This window comes from Pantherophis guttatus, chromosome 3, assembly GCF_059756535.1.
Source record: "Pantherophis guttatus breed Tessera chromosome 3, ASM5975653v1, whole genome shotgun sequence".
Lineage (NCBI taxonomy): Eukaryota > Metazoa > Chordata > Lepidosauria > Squamata > Colubridae > Pantherophis > Pantherophis guttatus.
Genome location: NC_142065.1, coordinates 56,261,812 through 56,272,016, shown reverse-complemented (window position 1 = coordinate 56,272,016; position 10,205 = coordinate 56,261,812). Strand labels below are relative to the sequence as shown.

The 10,205-nt window shown below is 37.6% G+C and overlaps 1 long non-coding RNA gene across 2 annotated transcripts; it reads left to right on the top strand.

Annotated features, from left to right (window-relative positions):
* Positions 1-27: 27 nt before the first annotated feature.
* LOC117664096 (uncharacterized) lies at positions 28-9,008 on the top strand. Of its 2 annotated transcripts, XR_015733073.1 has the most exons (6): positions 28-114; positions 1,433-1,473; positions 2,359-2,480; positions 3,215-3,402; positions 7,276-7,516; positions 8,700-9,008. It is a non-coding gene; the product is annotated as an uncharacterized LOC117664096 (long non-coding RNA). The 2 variants fall into 2 exon arrangements; XR_004590912.2 differs by lacking the exon at positions 3,215-3,402.
* The last annotated feature ends 1,197 nt before the right edge of the window (positions 9,009-10,205 follow it).

The following is a 10,205-nucleotide window of genomic DNA, read 5'->3' as shown; positions in this document are numbered from 1 at the left end:
GATTCCTTCTCTCCTGCAGAGGAAAATGGCTGATAAGCCCCCTATAAATGTTCAGTTGACGCACTTTCAAATTTTTCAGGACTAAGCTTGACGCTCAAATCGGATCAGATTCAGGTGAAATAAGACGGGTGGAAATCTTTGATCAAAGAAGGCGATTGAAGGAGGGTGGTAAAGCTATATCGGGAGAGGAGGTTTAAACGTCTGAGGTTCTCCAACTCTGGATAATCTGGTCCTTGAGGCAAAATGCCCAGTGCTTTTTTGCCATTATCTTTCAAGCGCTGAGTAACTTTTATTGGCCTTGCCATTCTTTTATAAGCTTCCCCCCATGTTTTTTTAAAATTTTTATTGGTACTCTGATAAATTTATTATGAAGTATGTTGAAAATATGGATCCTACACCTGAGAAATAAATCATAAAACTGATTAATAGGAAATCCTGAGAGGACCCTCTGTACTTTTAAAATTTGAATGGCATTAGGTTGCTGAAACATTATGCTTCTGTAAACTCTTCAATGGTACATCTAGCAGTCCTAAAATAATATACCATATTTGCTCAACCTACAAACATTTCCATAGATAGTTTATTTTTGTCTTATCCATAGGGAGCCGCCTCTGTGGGGTATGATGTAAGATATTGCTTTGAAATATAGCACACTGCAGTATAAATCCTGGTTTACAAATAATGAGACAGGATTTGTCAGATATTGTATATTTCTCCCACCCTGAGAGTGCTTATGATTCAGTCATGGCAACATTTAGTATATGTTGATTTAGAAGGAAGTCCTATTAGGCTCAAATATATATACTTAGTCATAAATTAACTTGGCATCTGATACTTTGGCAGCACAAATTTGTTCTGGATTTCTGCCCTGATTGTAGTATACAGTTTGTTTGGTCAGCCTGGAAAAATACAGGTGTGTGTAGAACTAGAAACAACTGAATGCCAGTTGTGAATCTGACTAAGACTATATTTAATACTACAAAAGGCTAATATGCTTTTTGCCTGTGCCTTAGTATGTGGTATGGGAAAAATCCAAAATTGATAGTTTTCAATTGTTATATTTAATTACTTCAATATTTAAGTTTATAATTTAGAAGTTAGGTGGTATGAAAGTAATTGTCTATTAGAAGCTTCAACATTGTAATAATTGTAAAACAGGGATTTGTGTAATTAAGGTTTTTTTCTGGTAGAAATCCTACATTCTCATTATACTTAAAATAACTGGATATTTGGTTCAATACTGGTAGATGTATTTCAACTCCTATAAACACAGACAAGTTTATGTTGGATAATTTGACTTTAGAATGATGCTTGGAAGAAGGAAAAGGAAAAAAGATGAGCATGTGCCTCACACTGAACTTGAGCTCCTCCAATTGTAAGAAAAAAAAAGTAATGCTTCCTACCTTGTCATATTTATTTATTGCATTTGTAGGTCATCAAATCAAGAAAGGACTTGAAGCAGCATTTACAGCGGTAATAACAGTAGCTGTGTCTTTTTTGAATTGAGTTCCATTCCTTGTGAAATCGGAGAGCCAACCATAGTTTCATTTCAATAATATGAAAATGGTTTACAGCAGGGGTGTCAAACTCGAGGCGTCACATTGTCGTCACATGACGTATCATATACTTTTTCCCCTTCACTAAACCAGTGTGGGCGTGGCCAGTGTGTGATGCATCCGGCCTGTGGACCATGAGTTTCACACCCCTGGTTTACAACATACACACCCCATCCAACTATTAATCCCAAATCAATTTAGTGTCTGAGCTCAGATGTGGGAACTAAGTACTGCCATCTGTTGAACCATATTTATTTATAGGAGGTGTTGGTTCATAGATCACTACCCCAATATGTCATTGCTGAAATTAAACTAACCCAACAGGCTGCCAGCAGGAATAGTCACATGCAGGTAGTCCTTATTTAGCAACCACAATTGAGCCCAGCAACTTGGTCATTAAGCAAAGCAGTTGCTAAACAAAACTGTCATTGTTCTTACGATCTTCAGAGTTTTACAGACCTGTAAAGGTCATAAATAACAAGGACTGATCACAAATTTATTTTTCATCACTATTATAACTGCGAACAGTCGCTAAACAAGTAATTTTATACTACACCAAGTATACACTGAGAGCGTATGCACCAAGACAAATTCCTTGTGTGTCCAATCACACACAAGATAATAAAGAATTCTATACTATTTACTAAATAGAGACTACTTGTATGTTAAAAGCTCTTTAAAATGGGGATTCATGTACACATTTTAAAAATTTTATCCTGAGCCACTGGTGTCATTTGGTACAGAAATCAAATGCATGTCTATAACTATATTCCAATAAGCAGATATATACTTCGTATCCCAGGCCAAAGATCTTCTGAGCAAAATTCCTTTTTCCAGTCATATACAAAAGATGGTCTTATTGAATCTTTCCAGAACAAATCTAGAAGAGAATGGATTTTTTTTCTTCAGCAAGTGATGAGAAATGTAAGTTATTTTCAAGATTCCTTAATGCTCAGGAGAGTGGCACAAACAAGTTTTAGCTCAGAAAAAGATGGCAAGAAAATATTGTGAGTTGGTCTGCAAAGACTTCTAGAGATATGGGTTAAAAATTTTTGTGATATTGAAAGAGCAAGCTGATGACTGAGGAGTAGCTGGGGGGGAAATGCTGTTTCCATTTTCATAGGTTACCAGGCATATTGTTTCAATTCCAAAGTCCTGGAGCAACTTTTAATATTGTGCAAGATGACATGAACCATTTTTTAGAGTGATAAATAGTCTAGAATCTGCAAAGGAAGTATGTGATGTTGCTGACACTTATTGTTACCATGGCTGTAGAGTCTGCTTATTAAAAAAAAAACAGTGAGAGGGCAGCAGTAGACAGTTGTTGGAAGGAATCAGAATCATTCCTATACTCAAAAACTATTACAACTGGGCTGAGTAAAAGAAACTGCCTTTAAGGAACTCATAAATGAAAATAAGTGAAAAAAAATATGACCCTTCTTTGATTTGGTTTCCTCTATAAACCTTCCCATGTGGAGCAGACTTAATAGATTGCAATTTAAATTTACAATAATGCTTTCTTTATTGAAACAATCACACATTTCAGCAATACCAAATAAATTTAAATAGTTTATATTTGGGGTATGTTTTTTTTCTTAAGGCAATATTATATGGGCCGTATCTCTCTTATTTCTCTTTTTATGTGATGCATTTTTCAGTTTTCCCTCATCTGAATTTTAACTCTGAACAAACTAGTTTGTAACTGCTGGGCGATTCATTGGTAATTTTGATGGTGAGAGGAAAATCTTTGGTTCCTATTGGTTGAGCTGATGGGCCTTATCATGGCTGTGAATATGCCATCTGCTGAAGGAAATGATCAGCCATGCCTTTGGTTTCACCAGATGAGGTAAATGTTTTTCACAAGAAAAAAAGTGATGAGTGAAAAGCTTGATGGAAAGAGGACCCAGGAGATAGAAAAGCTGAAAGGCAAATTCTGAAATACAGGGAAGCTGAAGAAAAGTGATATAGAAGCTGATGAAAGAGGAGATAGTGACAAATGAGAAAATTTATTATCAGTTCCTTGCCTGTCTTTCAAGAAAGGGAGGGGAGGCAAGATTAAGGAAAGGAATGGCAGTGCAAAAAGATAATAATCATGCAAGTGTTTTACATGAAAAAGAAGTCAAAGGCTCAAAGTGGTGAGTAGGGCCCTCAGAAAATGCATGATAAAGAAGGCTTGAGAAAGGTAACAGCCAAATATATGTTTTCTGATTTAGCTATAAAGTAGGATTAATCTTTACACTTAAAGGGGTGGGGAGGATGCATATCCGTCGGTGTATGTCCATTCCACTCCTTAGAAAGGCTGTAATATAATGCAATACTACAAAGATATTAGTTACTTTGTAATAAAAAATCATAAAGATTAAAAACAAGACTTTGATATGGTCTTATATGGTTTGAAAGAAGTGATCAAACATGAGGGAGAGAGTAGCCTTTCCAAAACTAGGACCATCCGGAATCCTGGAATCAGGATTCCAGATGTATTGATCTTTTTGCATAATTCATATAAGTTTCACCCAAAAGGTTGGGAGACTTCCAGGATAGAACATACAGCAAATTTCTCCAGTCAGACACCTCCTGATGAGTTTGATTTGAAATTCTGTGAAATTTAGCTAGCAGTGCCAATCTAGGGTGTTGTACTTCTCCTTAAAGTGAAGCAAAATCTGTAGTTTTATTTTTTCGCAGCCTCTTAAGAGAGTTTTTCATAATACCATCATTTTGACTTCCAGACCTCAAAAACCATTTTAAAATGACCCCACTAACATCTTCACTTTGGCTTCTGTCTATAGCTAGACAGAAGCACTTCCATCTACTATCATTGAAAGACAGAACCAGGAGCCACAACATTCGAAGTGATTTCAGGAAATAAATTGCACTTCTTTGAATTTACATTTTTTCTATTCTAATAATCTATTCCACAGAAAAAGATGAAGCGAATAATTTCAATATAATGCTATGTTTGCACAATGTACTAAATGAACTATATTTTAGCCTAGTGTCAACCAACACTGAGCCTGTTTGGGCAGTTTATGATTCATTCATACAAGAGTACAGAATATTGTCTCAATTGAATAAATCATTGTTATATCAACAATGGATAAGCATCATGCAAACGATCTATGAGAGTAAATGTAAATCAAGAATACTTTTGAAAAGAAAACACTGCAAGGTATTGAGAACTTTTGAAACAATCCACATAATACCATATTTTCCTGACTTTCCTAGGGAACTTTTAACTAAAAGCACTTTAAATTCCCCCCCAGATGTGGAGTCCCCCAATCTACAAATCCATTTCCTTTTCTGTAATCATACAAATAGATGTCAGATCATCAGACATTATTTCTTGATTTACATAAACCTGTTTTAGTAAATACATCATTTTTTGGATTTGCATAATACATGAATTGTATAGTAAATGAGTCACATAATATACTGAACTATAATCAAAGTCCCTCCATTAGCTTCTGTAAGATTTGGCTGAGATTTACAACCTGCCAATAGTCAACTGAGATTCCCTGTCTGAATCTGGACATAAATCCCTCTGGTTTTAAGTTTGTTGCCCAAACATGCCTTAGCAACATACTGTGTATACTTGTTAGAAGAAATGTCCTTCTGGGTTCAGTTCCAAGTGGGGAAAAAGACACTGGAAACATGGAGACCGCTTGGAAAGATTGTTTTTAAAGGTGGATAAGACCTCATGGCTTGAGTTCCTGAGCAGAATCACATGGCTTGAGGTCCTGGCAGAAAAGATTGATCACATACTTCAAGATGTTGGGTGAAGAAAAAAAGGACCGAGATGCTGAGAATGCCTGAGTTTATACCCTCTGTTGGGTCCCACCTCAAGAGTTTCCTGTTCCTGTATAAGAAATGCACTCTGATTGTTGGTCAGACTCCCAAGGGGCATGGGTTCTAGGCTTGTTTGAGTGCTGGCTGATGTAATCTTTCCAGGTGCCATGTGGTGAGTTTCTGTTGCTTAATGGGTCTTATTATGTCTTTTGTGATGCAGATGAGCTGGCTCAGGCCTTAATGGCCCATTGACAAAGGTGCGGGGAATGAGTTTCTGCCTCCCTTTTAGGGGGAAATATTCTGCCCTTTTTAATATTTCCCAAAATATTTCATTTTCTAGGAGAGGGGTGGGTTTACTTCCTACATACTGTATTTTGACATTGACTTCATCCCATCCCTAGTTCATGGGTGAGAGCAAACTTACAAATCCCTTATTCTTTACTATCCAGGACAGCTTTTAGCAAAACATAAAAATCTGTTAGTTTTGTCACTATTTTTCCTGTGGGAAAGTCAGGCATCTCTGATGACGTGAAATAGAAGCAAGATGGGGATCAGCAATAGGGACAGCAGACCTCACACTGATATAATTTTCTGCCTCTTCAAGATGGCTGGACAGCAATAGTGAAAGGGCTAATTAAAGATGTAAACCAATGCATTACACCAGCTCACATTTACTAAGGAAAATGATAGTGATAATGATGGAATGATTCTAATATTCAGAAACAAACTTGTATTGGCTCTGGAAAAATGAGAAAATCCTCCTACATTTGAAATCCATGAGACTTCAAGAAAGATTTTAGGTGCAATTGACAAATGTCAAGGAGCAGACTTAAAGACCGTAAGTGTCAGCTAGCATTATCTCAACCTCTCCAGCTAATACCGTACTATCACTCCTGGAATGAGAGGGGGGAAAGTTTCATAATCAAGTTTGATTACATTTTTTCTGAAGGAAGAGTAAAACAAGGAGTTTGTTTGCAATTCCATCCTCAGTAAAATCTAACCCATAGATGACAATAAACCTGAAAAAAACATTCTTGACTGAATTGGGCATTCTTAATAACTTAAATATCTTGGCACTGAGAAACTAATGGATATCGGTAGTGAAATAAAATCGTATTTTATTTAGTGCAGAATTGAGAGCCCTTTGTTAGACACCTCCTCCCACGAGCCTCCTTTTGAATTTTTTTTCAAGAATAACCACTTTAAGAGATAAATTGTTTTTCTACCATTATAATTTTTCTATTCCTTAGCTATCGTTAAATTATACTGTATATTAAAGAGTTCTTTTTTATGTAGAAGTTGCATTTGAGCTTGATGTACAATCTATGCATATCTGGTGTTTAGCCTTTAATTATTATCCTACCTTAATATTTTTATAAATTCATTCAAGTCGGTGAATGTAAGTAATATTCCTATTTTCCCCCAAAAAACTAACCTGTGAAGTAAGTTTGACTGAGAGAGAATGACTGGCCCAGAGTCACCCTGCTGGCTTTCAAGTATCAGCTGGGACTAACACTCAATCTTGTTGTTTCTGGCCTGATACCTTAAACACTAGACCAAACTGGCGAGTTGTTAGTGGGTATATTAGATTATGGATTTCAAGAAGTCCTCAAACAAAAGTCCACTTAAACAAAAGTGTTTTGTATAATGTTCCTATTGAGCCATAGAATATTTCATGGTCACTTTTCCAGAAACTGACACAAATGCCGCCTCCTCCTCCTCCTCCTCTCCTCTTCCTCCTCTTCCTCCTCCTCTTCTTCTTTAAACATGAAACTCAGTCAACTGAACATTTAAAAATGTATCACAAATATCATTGACTGGCTCTGATGGTTGATATGGTTGCTGCCAGCATCCTAGATATTGACTAAGTATCTTCTTAAAATGTATGTTGTTCTGAGTAGTGCAGTATTTTGTAATTCCGCTGGTTTTATTGCAGGAAGCTGCAATTTCTTCATGTACTTTGTAAAATTCTTGGACATGGTGCCAAGTACCCTGATGACAATGGGTATCAGTTCTCTTTCTTCGACTCTGGCATAGAAGAAAATTGTATGCTTCGGTTTTTGACAACTATGATACCTAGCGTGTTGTGTTCCAAACGATCCATCTGTATTTGAAAGTCCCACAAAATCTTCACCTTATTTTCAACCATTTATGTTCCCATGACTTTTCAGATACAGGTAAGTCATATTTTTTACATAATGACCAATGGATTAATTTAGCAACTCGGTTGTGTCTAGTTTTGTAATCAGTTTGTGCGATTTTGCTGCATTCACATGTTAAATGTGAAACAGTTTCGACTTTGTTGTTGCAAAATCGGCAGTTTGGATTGTCGGTGGATTTTTGTATCTTTGCTTTCATGGCATTAGTTTGTAGTGCTTGTTCTTGAGCAGCCAGTATTAAACCTTCCGTTTCTTTCTTGATGGTTCCCATCTTAAGCCATGCCCATGTAAAATTGTCATCACATTTTCCTTCAATGTTTTTCAAGTGCATGCAAAGCTTTGGTTTTCTATCTATTTAATCTGTCATCCAGCTGTTTTTCCTTATATTCTGCCTTTGTTTCTGTTGTTTTTATAAAGTTCTCCATTTTCACAGCCTGCAGCAACTTTTCTGTACTTTGGTTCACATAATCATTCAAACTTCGTTTTTCTTCTTCTACAATTTAATGGATTTGCAATAGTCCTCTGCCCCCTATTTTTTTTGGCAGGTACAACCTGTCGATATCACTTCGTGGATGTAAAGCGTGGTACATATTGAAAAGTTTGTGCGTTTTCTGGTCCAAGTTTTCCAGTTCAGCCAAAGTCCAGTTGATGATTCCAGCTGAGTAGCGTATCATTGGAACTGCCCATGTATTAATGCCTGTAATTATGTTTCCGGCATTCAATTTTGATTTTAATATTTTGCGGACCCTCCTAATGTATTCCTTTTGCGTTGACTCTTTGACTTTTCCATTCAAGATGTTATCTGCTTCCAATATGCCTAGGTATTTGTAACCATCATCCTTTGCTAATGCTTTTACTATGTTTCCATTTCCCAGTTCTATTCCTTCTATTTTTTAATTTTTCCTTGCTACATTGATATTATTATTATTAATAATAATAATAATAATAGTTGATGTTGTTGATGATGTTGATGTTGTTTTCTTACATTACCAGGAAAAATTCAAATTTCTAGAAACATCTATTTCAGAATAACTTTTGCTCTTCCCTCTCCACAAAGTAGAATGCTAAATTAGTTTGGAAAGGAAAGGACTGATTTTACTTGTTCATGAGTATTTCTATTCAGTATAATAATAGCAAAGGCTTTTAAAGTCCCTAGGGTCCTTGCTTTATATCTGTAATTTACCTTCATTGTATTTTACAGATGCCTGTTAGAGCAAATTTGTGAAGTGCAATTGCATCAGATGGGAATGCAGAAGAAAAATTACAGACAAATACGAAATACATTAAGAGAATCAAGAAGTGGGATAAAACTCGTACAAAAAGGAATAAACCCTGAATACATTAGTACTAATGATTGTCTGGGGGAAACAGACCAAAGGAAGGACTTGCGAAAAGGTTTAGCTAAAACTTGTTGGAAGAGGTGAAACCCTAGAAAAGAAGAGAAGATGACATTTTAGTGGAAGTTGAATAATGGGGAATGTGCAGCTTAATAAATTTATACAATAATGTTAAATTAATGGGGTTAATTATTTAATGATATTTTTTCTTGTTTAAATAAGAATGGAATGTTAAAAACTATTCAGTACAAAAAGAATTTATGAGACTTGGGCTTGTCCAGGTTTGGTATTTTCCCTTCTTACTCCATATAGCTTGTGCAATGAAGTCTTTATGCTACATGACAGATTTTCATTGTCTGGTTTGTCACTGTCTGATGACATGAGTCACAATTAAGAGCCACAATCCAATCTTCCTTTCCCTACAGTTATTGTTCTCCCAGTCCCTTTATCTGCCTTCCTTTGTGCCAAAACAGAACTTGAATGGTGCCACCATAGGAGATGGAGATGCACTTGGGATATATAAGCAGCCTCTCCTCTTTTGATGCCTCAGGAAGTGTGTCTTTCCCTCTTGACCTCTCTCCTGAAAAATCACATTTTCCACTGTGCTGCTCCTCCAATCCATGGACGGGTAGCTTCTCCTTAGTTGCTGGGCAGAACTGAGTGCTGATCTCCTTCCTGTAAACTGGCCACGCCCACGCTGTCCAATCAGCTCCAGTCTTTCTCACTCAGTTGCTGTGAGAACTAGCAATTCTGAGTGCTCTATAGTATAAATTCTAATTTTTCCTTGTTTATTATTTTTGTCTCCTTCCCTTTGTGTTTCAATACTTGGTTCTTTAAAGTGAATTTCCGGGCTGCTGAGACACGCGCGAGCTTGGGGCTCCAAGTCGCAGTCTCTGCTGCCTGCATAGGCTAGCAGCCTTCCGGATCCGACCCGGCCGGGCGGATCCGTGTATACTCGTTGCTGGCCGTCGCTTGGAGACTGATCGGACGGCCTGAGGCAGCGTGGGCGCGTGCGAGCTTGGGGATCCAAGCCGCAGTCCCTGCCGGCTAGATTCAGCTAGTAACCTTCCGGATCCGACCCGGCTGGGCGGATCCGTGTGAAGCTGTAGATCGCCGTCGCCAGGGCCATCGAGACGGTAGGACTGACATCGCCGCAGCGTCAGGGACGCTAACGGCTCCGTTTCTTCGGCCGGCGAAAGTAAGAACAGCTGGGAAGCGCTAGGAGCGCCGTGGGCATTTTTAACCTCCCGCCGAAGCCGCATTTAAATTGACGGCCGCCAATATAGGAGGAGGAGGCTGTGAGGCGCTAGCAGTGCCTTTGCCCTTATTGTCTTTCCCGCCAGAGCCGTGTTTGAAGTGACGGCCGCCAT